We start from the raw sequence: 13,836 nt of genomic DNA, 5'->3' as shown, positions 1-13,836 counted from the left end.
ATTTTTTTTTTTTACAAATTAAAATGTAAAAACATTTTTTTTTGTTTCGTAAGAATAGTTTTTTTAGGGCGGGTCGGGTGGATGTTTTGTAGTTCCCCGATTTACATTTAAACACGAATGCATTAGTAAATTCCAATTAAGCTCAGCTTTATCGGGTGTTGTTATATTTGGGTTAACTCGTGACAAAGCTTTGCAGTTTGGAGGTGTATAATCGTGTCTATCGTCTGAATGTTTAATGTGACACGAAGGTTGTTACGTGATGTCGTGATGGGATGTGATACTGGATGTCGTGATGGGCTGGGATGTGATACGAAGGTTGTCACGTGATCTCGTGATGGGCTGGGATGTGATACTGGATGTCGTGATGGGCTGGGTTGTGATACGAAGGTTGTCACGTGATCTCGTGATGGGCTGGGATGTGATACTGGATGTCGTGATGGGCTGGGATGTGATACACCGACTATTGGTTTTTGGAAGTTGATGCGAGTCTGTATATTAGACATGTCCACAGGTTCAAACTGTTAGTAGCTTATTCAAATCATCAAACTTCATGACGTTTTTTCGCATATATATATATATATATATATATATATATATATATATATATATATATATATATATATATATATATATATATATATATTTACATCTACATCTATATTTATGTTTGGTGCGCAAAATCGCTGTTTATTAAACATTTTCACATTTGAAATTGTTGATAAAAGGTGACTCGACTTGGTCACCAATAGCTGTAACAACGTTAGACAAACTTTTTTTAGGGGTCAATGGTGAAGGCGTTATAACCCCCCCCCCCCCCCCCCCAACACCACCCCAGCCAACGCCGCTGTATATTGACACACCTCACATCTTGTTGTGTTCACTTTAACGTTGCAACTACACATCTAATGGTGACGCATCAAGACAACACACGCGTTAAACACGAGCCTCCGTCAACTGTGCTAGGGACAATTGAAAGTGTGGGCATCTTCACGTGCCTGATAAAAGTACTTGACAATCTTGATACTATCAGTGCACCGGTTGGCGAGTCACGTGACACTTTAGATCAGTGCACCAATAGTCGAGTGGCGTGACACTTTAGATCAGTGCACCAATAGTCGAGTGGCGTGACAATGTATTTAGATCAGTCTGACGACGTGACAATGTATTTAGATCAGTCTGACGACGTGACAATGTATTTAGATCAGTTTGACGTGGCACTTTATTTAGCGCAGTAAAATCGATTCATCAATGCAGCTATCGTAGCATAGTCTCGAGAACAACGATTAGCATTTGACATTAGATTCTAAATATTTAAAGCAACGGTACAATTGTTATAGTTATAGTCATTTGTACTGGTAGGGAGTATAACGTTTTATATTTATATTCTTGGCCACATTAACGATTACCTTGTTGTATAGCTACTACATTTTGTTGTAAGTTTACGGCAATTCAAGACTGGTGTATTAAGCTTGATTATTATAAATACGACGCCGAGATAGACGAGGTATTGTTACATAAAAGTGATAAAATACCAGGATAAAAAAGTTTCCATTTCGAACCTGGCGGTTTACTAGGCAAGTGGAGTAGAGTTCATCTGTTTCTGTCACCTCGGAATGTAAAATGCTAGTGTGGTTAACTCTATGCCCAGCCACAATGGCTGGGTGGACTCAGGGACATCCTATGGACCCAGGGACATCCTATGGACCCAGGGACATCCTATGAACTCAGGGACATCCTATGGAGCCAGGGACATCCTATGGACCCAGGGACATCCTATGGACCCAGGGACATCCTAAGAACTCAGGGACATCCTATGGAGCCAGGGACATCCTATGGACTCAGGGACATCCTATGGACCCAGGGACATCCTATGGACCCAGGGACATCCTATGAACTCAGGGACATCCTATGGAGCCAGGGACATCCTATGGAGCCAGGGACATCCTATGAACTCAGGGACATCCTATGGAGCCAGGGACATCCTATGAACTCAGGGACATCCTATGGACCCAGGGACATCCTATGGAGCCAGGGACATCCTATGGACTCAGGGACATCCTATGGACCCAGGGACATCCTATGGACCCAGGGACATCCTATGAACTCAGGGACATCCTATGGAGCCAGGGACATCCTATGGAGCCAGGGACATCCTATGAACTCAGGGACATCCTATGGAGCCAGGGACATCCTATGAACTCAGGGACATCCTATGGACCCAGGGACATCCTATGGAGCCAGGGACATCCTATGAACTCAGGGACATCCTATGGAGCCAGGGACATCCTATGGAGCCAGGGACATCCTATGAACTCAGGGACATCCTATGGAGCCAGGGACATCCTATGGAGCCAGGGACATCCTATGAACTCAGGGACATCCTATGGAGCCAGGGACATCCTATGGACCCAGGGACATCCTATGGACCCAGGGACATCCTATGAACTCAGGGACATCCTATGGAGCCAGGGACATCCTATGAACTCAGGGACATCCTATGGAGCCAGGGACATCCTATGAACTCAGGGACATCCTATGGACCCAGGGACATCCTATGGAGCCAGGGACATCCTATGGACCCAGGGACATCCTATGAACTCAGGGACATCCTATGGAGCCAGGGACATCCTATGAACTCAGGGACATCCTATGGAGCCAGGGACATCCTATGGAGCCAGGGACATCCTATGAACTCAGGGACATCCTATGAAGCCAGGGACATCCTATGAACTCAGGGACATCCTATGGAGCCAGGGACATCCTATGAACTCAGGGACATCCTATGGAGCCAGGGACATCCTATGGAGCCAGGGACATCCTATGGACCCAGGGACATCCTATGGACCCAGGGACATCCTATGGAGCCAGGGATATCCTATGGACCCAGGGACATCCTATGGAGCCAGGGATATCCTATGGACCCAGGGATATCCTATGGACCCAGGGACATCCTATGGACCCAGGGACATCCTATGGACCCAGGGACATCCTATGGACACAGGGACACCCTATGGACACAGGGACACCCTATGGAGCCAGGGACATCCTATGGAGCCAGGGACATCCTATGAACTCAGGGACATCCTATGGAGCCAGGGACATCCTATGGAGCCAGGGATATCCTATGGACCCAGGGACATCCTATGGAGCCAGGGATATCCTATGGACCCAGGGACATCCTATGGAGCCAGGGATATCCTATGGACCCAGGGATATCCTATGGACCCAGGGATATCCTATGGACCCAGGGACATCCTATGGACCCAGGGACATCCTATGGACCCAGGGACATCCTATGGAGCCAGGGACATCCTATGGACCCAGGGACATCCTATGGAGCCAGGGACATCCTATGGAGCCAGGGATATCCTATGGACCCAGGGACATCCTATGGAGCCAGGGATATCCTATGGACCCAGGGACATCCTATGGAGCCAGGGACATCCTATGGAGCCAGGGATATCCTATGGACCCAGGGACATCCTATGGAGCCAGGGATATCCTATGGACCCAGGGACATCCTATGGAGCCAGGGACATCCTATGGACCCAGGGACATCCTATGGACCCAGGGACATCATATGGAGCCAGGGACATCCTATGGAGCCAGGGACATCCTATGGAGCCAGGGACATCCTATGGACCCAGGGACATCCTATGGAGCCAGGGATATCATATGGATTCAAGCCCGGGACACGAACTCAAGACTTTCGGGTTAGCTACCGTTCTAGACATTAAGCAACTTGATAAGTGCTGTAGGTGTAAAAGGCCACAACCCAGTTTTTGTATTTATAAAACATTTTTGTTGTTCTTAAACACCTTGGTGTAAGTTGTATTCTTGACTGTTGGTCTCAAAAATCCTTGTACCCCCCCCCCACTCCTCCGACACGTAGTTCTTATATTAAAACGAGCATTTCATGGGTGGACTGGGTCGCTGGACATCACGCCTAGAAGAAAAAATCCCGGTGGGCCGACTATTCGTCTATTAGTGCTTATTTATTTATTTCTAATTTGTTTATTTAACTTTTGCGATTTGATGTTTTGTTAATATTTGTTATTATAGTTTTTTTTTTTGCAATGTGCAAAGAGACCCATTACTTTGTAGGCGTAGGTCATCACTCTTGATGGGGAAAAAATGCACAATGAAAATATAAGTTGGGAGGGAGGGGGGAGAGGGGGAGGGGGGGGGCTGCTTTTATTTATTTTCCCGGGCCCCTTGGACACATGCCAGAATAACCTAGTGTGTGTGTGTGTGTGTGTGATAGAGTATTTGTGTGTGTGTGTTTGTTTGTGTTTGTGTGATAGAAGGTTTGTGTGTGTGTGTGTTTATTTGTGTGTGTGTGTGTTTGTGTGTGTGTGTGTTACAAAAAGCTATTCATTTTCTTGATCAGCAAGTAGCTAAAATCTTTTAGTTTAATTCTGATTTTAAACGGCTCAACCCTGTTTATTTCTATACTTACGATTTGTTGGTAAATTGGTTTAGGATAGGAGGAGTGTAAGAAGACGAATAAACTGTATCAATACATCTGTAGTTGATTGGGCCACTTAATATGGCCAGTAACATGATAACTTAACTCCATCGGACACCCGACACTTGCCTATCGCCAATTCGGGTTTTGAGAAAAAATTTCTGTCGAAAAGACTCCGATGTAAACAATGTACGACTGCTGTCGCCGTCCTTTCACTTAGCGTCGGCGTAGATCAAGCTCAAGCTGAACAATACCAAAAGCTAAACTCTCTCCTAACTTTTTAAGCTCTCACGATAAATTAACCCCTCGGTTGCATTATGATCCTATAATTTTTTTTTTACTTCTCTAAAACATTAATTCGTCTTTGTTTTAAAAATGTATTTCTACAAATGTATTCTTGCATTACTTTCAACATCCGCCCCCACAGTAGTTGGGCCGCGTGGGCGGCGGGGTGGTGGGGGGGGGGGGGGCATTTAAAAACAAACGTTGCATATGAAAATTGTATAGAGATTTCAAATCAATATAACAAACAACATCAACAGCTTGTGTCACCCGCCTTTGACTAATGCGTGTATTCAATGGTGGGAACTATAGTTATTATTATATATATATATATATATATATATATATATATATATATATATATATATATATATATATATATATATATATATATATATATATATACATCAGATGTGGGCTAATTACATCATATGTGGGCCAATTACATCAAATACGGCCCGCTAAGATCAGATACGGCCCGCTAAGATCAACTTCGGGCCGCTAAGATCAGATACGGTCCGCTAAGATCAGATAGGGCCCCCCAAAATCAACTTCGGGCCGCTAAGATCAGATATGGCCCAATAAGATATGGCCCGCTAAGATCAGATATGGCCCAATAAGATATGGCCCGCTAAGATCAGATATGGCCCAATAAGATATGGCCCGCTAAGATCAGATATGGCCCAATAAGATATGGCCCGCTAAGATCAGATATGGCCCAATAAGATATGGCCCGCTAAGATCAGATATGGCCCAATAAGATATGGCCCGCTAAGATCAGATATGGCCCACTAAAATCAACTTCGGGCCGCTGATACCATCTGTGGCCCGTTACAGCTTCCGTTCACCCCAGTCAAATCGCCATAAATCACGTGGCATCTGCTAGCCTCATCACGTGACATGATGACTGGCTCACGTGCCACACCTTGACTTTTCTTTGTGATGGCGGCACAAGTTTAAAGTTTGGCTGGCAGATTGCTGGTGACTGTATTATTATTGGTGGTAGAGCTAGTAGATTTAGTCTTTATTTGGAGAGTCAAGTTGGTTTTTTTTGTTGGTCGCAGGAGAGCGTATTGTAGGCTGTAGAGGAGACGTTCATATCGCTTGATATTTGGAAGACTCTGAAGTGGCAATCTGAACCTTGGGTCTGTGGACCATGGTCTGTGGAGAATAGGCTATTGTATCTATTTCAATGTTCTTTTAATTAAGAAAGTGACTGCTTTTGCTGTGAGATAGTGACGTCATTGGTCGTTGGCTATCAGGGAGTGTCAACATTGGTCATTGGTTGTACGTCATTGCTCGGTGGCTATAAGAAAGTAACGTCATTGGTCATTTGCTTTAAGAGAGTGACGTCATTGGTCGTTGGCTGTAGGAGAGTGACGTAATTGGACATCGGCTCTAAGAGTGACGTCATTAATCGTTGGCTGTAAGAGATTGACGTCATTATTCGTTAGCTGTAGTAGAGTGACATCATTGGACATTTGCTGCAGTAGAGTGACGTCATTGCTAGTTGGTTGTAAGAAAGTAACGTCATTATCATTTGCTTTAAGAAAGTGACATTATTGGTCGTTAGCTTTAGGAGAGTGACGTCATTGGACATTGGCTGAAAGAGAGTGTCGTCATTAGTTGTTGGCTGTAATGAACTGACAATATTGGTCGTTGGCTGTACGATAGTGACGTCATTGCTCGTTGGCTGTGAGAAATTAACGTCATTGGTCATTTTCTGTTTGAGTGTGATTACATTGGACATTGGCTGTTGGCGAGTGACGTCATTGATCGTTGATTGGCTGTAGAAATTAAGGCACGCTACCCACTGTCTACCTGAGTATGGATGAAGTAAGGATAAATTGTACATTTATTTTAGTTTAATTTCCCCTTTAGGTTTGATGGTATCAAAACATTGACAGTTAAATATACGTTTGACTCTATACAAATGCATTGAACGTTAAATATATGTTTAACTGTATACAAATACATCATCCATTTAATTTACGTTTAGTTACATAAAAAGACATTGTCGGATTTGAGTGAGCGATAGTATATGGAAAATTCAATGTACAGACCTCTGCATAACATGACTTGCTATATTTAACTTATCATTCATGACATCTGTCATGTTTACACTAACTGTTTGAATAAATCACCGCAGCCAGCTCTCTGTGTCAAATAACTGTGGAAATGTTTAGAATATTCTAGAACAAATGTCTTGTTCTTTGACCCGAAAAAAAAGAGGGAGGGGGTGGGGTTTTCTGTCACTTAACCGACTACGATAAGAGTGGGTCTCCTGGCCCAGTTTTTCTTGTTTGATAAAAGTTGAATGTACACATACGACACCGGTATCATACACGCGTCTTACAGGATAAAAGTTGAATGTACACATACACACGTCTTACAGGATAAAAGTTGAATGTACACATACACACGTCTTACAGGATAAAAGTTGAATGTACACATACACACGTCTTACAGGATAAAAGTTGAATGTACACATACGACACCGGTAGCATACACACGTCTTACAGGATAAAAGTTGAATGTACACATACGACATCGGTGGCATACACACGTCTTACAGGGTAAAAGTTGAATGTACACATACACACGTCTTACAGGATAAAAGTTGAATGTACACATACGACACCGGTAGCATAGACACGTCTTACAGGGTAAAAGTTGAATGTACACATACGACACCGGTAGCATACACACGTCTGACAGGATAAAAGTTGAATGTACACATACGACACCGGTAGCATAGACACGTCTTACAGGGTACACGGTAGGGAAACTTGGGGGACGGGGAAATTTTTTTTACTCAGCCATGCGTTTGGTTGTTGACGTCCAAGTTTTACAATCCTGTATAATATAACGTTTGAATGGAACCAAGAAAAGTCCGTCGCTAAAACAGAAATCGGGATAGGTTATAGATCCATGGCGGAGATCGATATTATGTTATAAAATAGTCTGTATAGACCAAACGTGATACAAATAACTGGCGGCGACGTAATGGTGAAATGTATGACGCTTTAAAAAAAACAACATTAGGAGTTGGGTAGCTACATGTTTCAATATCGCTTCTTGTCATTGCCGTGTGTATCAGAAGAGTCTAGACGTAACTAACATAAGAGTAGGACTAAACAGCCTATACAGGAATTTGTTTTCTTCAAAGCGCCGTGCGAGCCAGATCAATTTGTACAAATGTAATCCGCCATTCAGAACTACAACCCAAGTAGATATTGATAGACCGAAAGTTGTTGAAAATTTAATGGAGATCAAAAGTTGACATGTGAGGTAGCTAAATGACATCTGTGCTACATCTGTCTAAAACGGCTTTAGAACTCCCAGGCGTACAATGTATAGTTAATGTATAATGTATAGTTTAATGTATAATGTATTGTTTAATGTAGCCTATAATGTATAGTTTAATGCGTAGTTACTCATTTAATTTGCGTGTACTTTAATACATAGTTTGAATGTTTTTGCTAAAAAAAATCTATTACCGGGGTCGTCCAATATATGACGCCCACAAAAAATTGGACTTTTAGACCGTACACAATTTTATGACTTTACGACAAAGTTTAGTACCAAGTTAATTTGACCTAGGGTTAGGGTTGTAAAATAGCCTGATGTAAAATTTTAATCTGACTGCATGTTTATTTGTTTACTTTGTGCTCCTCCGTTGGACTTAATCTAGTTATCTATCTAAGGATGTATTTTATCTAGTTATCAATTTAATAATCTGTTTTACCTAGTTATCTATCTAAGTATCTATTCTATAAAGTAGCATAGAGTCTTTTTACTTGTTTATTTTACACTTTTTTGCATGTTCACTAAATCCTTTTATTTATCGTATCTCCCACTTACTCGACATGGTATTAAATTACAGTTACCTTGTGGAAAATTGTAACTGGGTTGTAATATTTTTTGTTTACATTAAATACAAAGAAACGAAAAAAATAAGACCTTTACTGTTTTGTATAATGTTTAATTTTAGCAGCGTCCACTAGTTTAATTGCTTATCTTATGTTACATCTTGTGCTGCTAATTAATATTCTGTTACCTAATTAAATTTAAATTTGCATTACATCCATAAATAATGCACTATAATGTTCATGTTTAATAAAAATTGATACGGTTTGAGAATACTTTACATGTTGTGTAAGACAGTTATTATGAGATTAAAGCAATTACCTCACATTTACTGGATTAATGCCTACAACTACCCCTAACATCCCCACTCACCCATCCCCTCAGCCTCCACGGAAGTAAATAACCCGATTTAGGTTTATATAAGGAACATTAACATTGTCATTAGCAAAAAAAAAAAAGAAAAAAATAATTGATAATAACAAAATAAATATAGGAAAAACAAGTCTTTTCTTACAAATTGGTGTTTTTGATTAATACGAATAAAAAAACAAGACTTTTCTAATTTTCTAATTTGATTCGCTCATTAAAACTTTAATCCACATCTTCGAGCAATTATTAATGTTGTTTTAAAAAAAGATTGAATATTTAATGATATTGGATGGCAACATTATACATTGGACTAGAAGCTCCCATGTCGGCTGTCTACTCAACTCTTCATTTTGGGGTATCGCTCTTTACATGAAAAGAATAATAATAATATCTCAATGTTATAGCTTTTGCAAATAATGCGGAAGCTGTTTTTACAGTAGGAATTAGCTACCCTGAGTTTCAAATAAAATATTCTGAAGTTGTCCTATGCTGCAAAATAAAAATAAACAAATGAAAAAAAATTTAAAAAATTCTGTACTTTGACTCTTCGCCAGTGGCGTAGCTAGGATTTTTGGGCCCCTATGCAAAAAGTGTTAGTGGGTCCCTCAGAGGCGTAGCGACCCTTCCCGGCGACTGGGGACAAACTTTCGATTTGCACACCCCCCCCCCCCCCCCCAGACTTTCGATTTGCACCCCTCCCCTCAAACTTTCGATTTGCACCATACCCCTCAAACTTTCGAAAAAGGGCCCCTATTTGCCTTGGGCTCCTATGCCTAGCTTTACGGTAGCTATGCCACTGCTCTGCGCCATAAAGGTATTAAATTAAAAGGGGTTGTTCGTGTTTTGTCAGTGGGTATAATGTTCCAGAATAATAATGTCCGCATTATTCCTTAGACTTGGCAGGGGATGTTCCAACGTTTGTCGTTGACGCCTGGTAGTGCTACGATATATGTGGGTAGCTAATGGCTGCTTGGGTTTGGGATCTCCACTACTAATGGCCAGGGTGGTGATTTAAATAGTACACTTAAATGGGTTATATTAGATCTTTGTATAGTTGCTTTGTTTAAATATCACACTTAAATGGGTTATATTAGATCTTTGTATAGTTGCTTTGTTTAAATATCACACTTAAATGGGTTATATTAGATCTTTGTATAGTTGCTTTGTTTAAATATCACACTTAAATGGGTTATATTAGATCTTTGTATAGTTGCTTTGTTTAAATATCACACTTAAATGGGTTATATTAGATCTTTGTATAGTTGCTTTGTTTAAATATCACACTTAAATGGGTTATATTAGATCTTTGTATAGTTGCTTTGTTTAAATATCACACTTAAATGGGTTATATTAGATCTTTGTATAGTTGCTTTGTTTAAATATCACACTTAAATGGGTTATATTAGATCTTTGTATAGTTGCTTTGTTTAAATATCACACTTAAATGGGTTATATTAGATCTTTGTATAGTTGCTTTGTTTAAATATCACACTTAAATGGGTTATATTAGATCTTTGTATAGTTGCTTTGTTTAAATATCACACTTAAATGGGTTATATTAGATCTTTGTATAGTTGCTTTGTTTAAATATCACACTTAAATGGGTTATATTAGATCTTTGTATAGTTGCTTTGTTTGAATATCACACTTAAATAGGTTATATTAGATCTTTGTATAGTTGCTTTGTTTAAATATAACACTTAAATGGGTTATATTAGATCTTTGTATAGCTGCTTTGTTTAAATAACACACTTAAATGGGTTATATTAGATCTTTGTATAGTTGCTTTGTTTAAATATCACACTTAAATGGGTTATATTAGATCTTTGTATAGTTGCTTTGTTTAAATATCACACTTAAATGGGTTATATTAGATCTTTGTATAGTTGCTTTGTTTAAATATCACACTTAAATGGGTTATATTAGATCTTTGTATAGTTGCTTTGTTTAAATATCACACTTAAATGGGTTATATTAGATCTTTGTATAGTTGCTTTGTTTAAATATCACACTTAAATGGGTTATATTAGATCTTTGTATAGTTGCTTTGTTTAAATATCACACTTAAATGGGTTATATTAGATCTTTGTATAGTTGCTTTGTTTAAATATCACACTTAAATGGGTTATATTAGATCTTTGTATAGTTGCTTTGTTTAAATATCACACTTAAATGGGTTATATTAGATCTTTGTATAGTTGCTTTGTTTAAATATCACACTTAAATGGGTTATATTAGATCTTTGTATAGTTGCTTTGTTTGAATATCACACTTAAATAGGTTATATTAGATCTTTGTATAGTTGCTTTGTTTAAATATAACACTTAAATGGGTTATATTAGATCTTTGTATAGCTGCTTTGTTTAAATAACACACTTAAATGGGTTATATTAGATCTTTGTATAGTTGCTTTGTTTAAATATCACACTTAAATGGGTTATATTAGATCTTTGTATAGTTGCTTTGTTTAAATATCACACTTAAATGGGTTATATTAGATCTTTGTATAGTTGCTTTGTTTAAATATCACACTTAAATGGGTTATATTAGATCTTTGTATAGTTGCTTTGTTCTAGCATTTGACCCTCAATGATCGCTCAAATTACAATGTCGTAAACTTACGGTCTTGACGGGGCCTGTGGGTCTTTGATCAAATAAAGTCACCCCTCGAGAGACGCTGTATGAAATTAACATTATTTTGTTGGTTGCTTGAATTTAAATTATAATAATTAAATACAAATTATGGAGAAAATATATGTCTTCAATTGCTATGTTTAGTTCTCGTTAACTTTTATTTTTCTTATATAAACCTCAATCGAGGAGGGGGGGGGTATTGTTTAGGAGTCAATGTGTCGCGGAAGGTCCAGAAGAGATATTGTCAGCGACCCATTTGCCGCCCACCTATTGTTTGTTGTTTTTTTGTTGTTGTTGTTGCTAACGAACTCTGCAACACTACAACATTGGTTTCCATGGTTTTCTTGTACTCCTCCCCCACCCCGTACAATAAGCCTATATGATTGTATTTTAGCCAATTGTTATAACTAAAGCCACACCCCATGGCGCGATATATTCGGACGTCGGAGGTTGAGCGATAATAATTTTTTTTTCGAAAAGCAGCAACGAAATAAAAACATGCGACAACGGCATAGTCAACGCATTCACGCACAATTTTAATTAAGTAACGTAAAATTAACGTCAATTAACGACACAATAAATTACTTATTTTTATTTAAATTAAATATTTTAATTAGCGTGCTTTGTACCTTTCTATTCAGCTTTTTTTTTCGCCTCGTATCCATAACCCCAGCCTAAAGTTCGGAAACCGCTGCATTACCATACATGAGAATGTGGTGCGTAGTTTGCCTCGTAGGATATTTCAGTGGGTTGGGACGGGGTGGTTTTTTAAAGTGTTTATGAAAAAGTGAACTCGAGGTGAATGACTCGTAAATTCAATCACAGGCCAATGTGTCGTGGCGTGTTGCTCGCGTGTTGTCTAGAGGTGTGTAGCACACGGTGTGTGTGCTGTGTGTGTGACATGTGTTGGACATCGATAGATCGAAGCCTTCTATTGATTCATGTCTTCTTCAACCGGCTGATGACTGATGTTTAAAGAATTATTTTTTAATCCTCGTAATCAGTTGAATTAATTAAAAGGTACGTTCTAAAACATAATCAACCATCATGGTTCTTTTTTAATATAATAAAAGAGATCTAAAAGTAGATACATCATAACACGTTTTATATTAACTCGAATAAAAATTGATTGAACAATCTTTGTCCTATTTCCACACAATTGATTGCGCTATAAAGAAAAAAGACCTGACCGTTATAATCGTGTAGCTTAGCTGTTGACAATCACTGCTCTAGTTTCACTTGAACTCTAACTTGAGCTCTTTTTGTGATCGTCTTTATATTTCAACACGTGTTTTAAAAGTTATTTATAGTCAGCGGGGAAAACAGGATCGCGTGGGTGATGTAACGCACAGACTAAGGCAATGGACAAGGATGTATCGTTCAGACTAAGGCAATGGACAAGGATGTATCGTATAGAGTAGGCAATGGACAAGGATGTATCGTATAGAGTAAGGCAATGGACAAGGATGTATCGCTGTAAGGCAATGGACAAGGATGTATCACACAGAGTAAGGCAATGGGCAAGGATGTATCGGTGTAAGGCAATGGACAAGGATGTATCGGTGTAAGGCAATGGACAAGGATGTATCACACAGAGTAAGGCAATGGGCAAGGATGTATCACACAGAGTAAGGCAATGGGCAAGGATGTATCGGTGTAAGGCAATGGACAAGGATGTATCGGTGTAAGGCAATGGACAAGGATGTATCACACAGAGTAAGGCAATGGGCAAGGATGTATCACACAGAGTAAGGCAATGGGCAAGGATGTATCGGTGTAAGGCAATGGACAAGGATGTATCGGTGTAAGGCAATGGACAAGGATGTATCACACAGAGTAAGGCAATGGGCAAGGATGTATCGTTCAGACTAAGGCAATGGACAAGGATGTATCGGTGTAAGGCAATGGACAAGGATGTATCGGTGTAAGGCAATGGACAAGGATGTATCGTATAGAGGAAGGCAATGGACAAGGATGTATCACACAGTGTAAGGCAATGGGCAAGGATGTATCGTATAGAGTAAGGCAATGGACAAGGATGTATCGTACAGAGTAAGCAATGGACAAGGATGTATAGAGTAAGGCAATGGACAAGGATGTATCGTATAGAATAAGACAATGGACAAGGATGTATCGTATAGAATAAGGCAATGGACAAGGATGTATCGTATAGAGTAAGGCAATGGACAAGGATGTATCGTACAGACTAAGGC

General features: G+C 39.5%; 1 protein-coding gene across 2 annotated transcripts in view; it reads left to right on the top strand.

Moving 5' to 3' along the window:
- The window catches only part of LOC131929449 (uncharacterized), a 62,620-nt gene that overhangs the window by 14,279 nt on the left and 34,505 nt on the right, over positions 1–13,836 (top strand). Inside the window, exon 1 of one of the 2 annotated variants that reach the window (XM_059285662.1) lies at positions 12,473–12,643. The exons of the other annotated variant lie outside the window; for it this stretch is intronic. The gene's annotated coding sequence lies outside the window, so the exon portion shown is untranslated. Of the gene's footprint in view, positions 1–12,472; positions 12,644–13,836 lie in introns of those variants that run through there. 2 annotated transcript variants of the gene reach the window in all.

This window comes from Physella acuta, unplaced genomic scaffold (genome assembly GCF_028476545.2).
Source record: "Physella acuta isolate Inbredline_101_S28 unplaced genomic scaffold, ASM2847654v3 ptg001630l, whole genome shotgun sequence".
In the NCBI taxonomy this organism is placed as follows: Eukaryota; Metazoa; Mollusca; class Gastropoda; family Physidae; genus Physella; species Physella acuta.
Note: the sequence above shows the minus strand (reverse complement) of the source record. Positions and strands in the feature narration are given on the sequence as shown.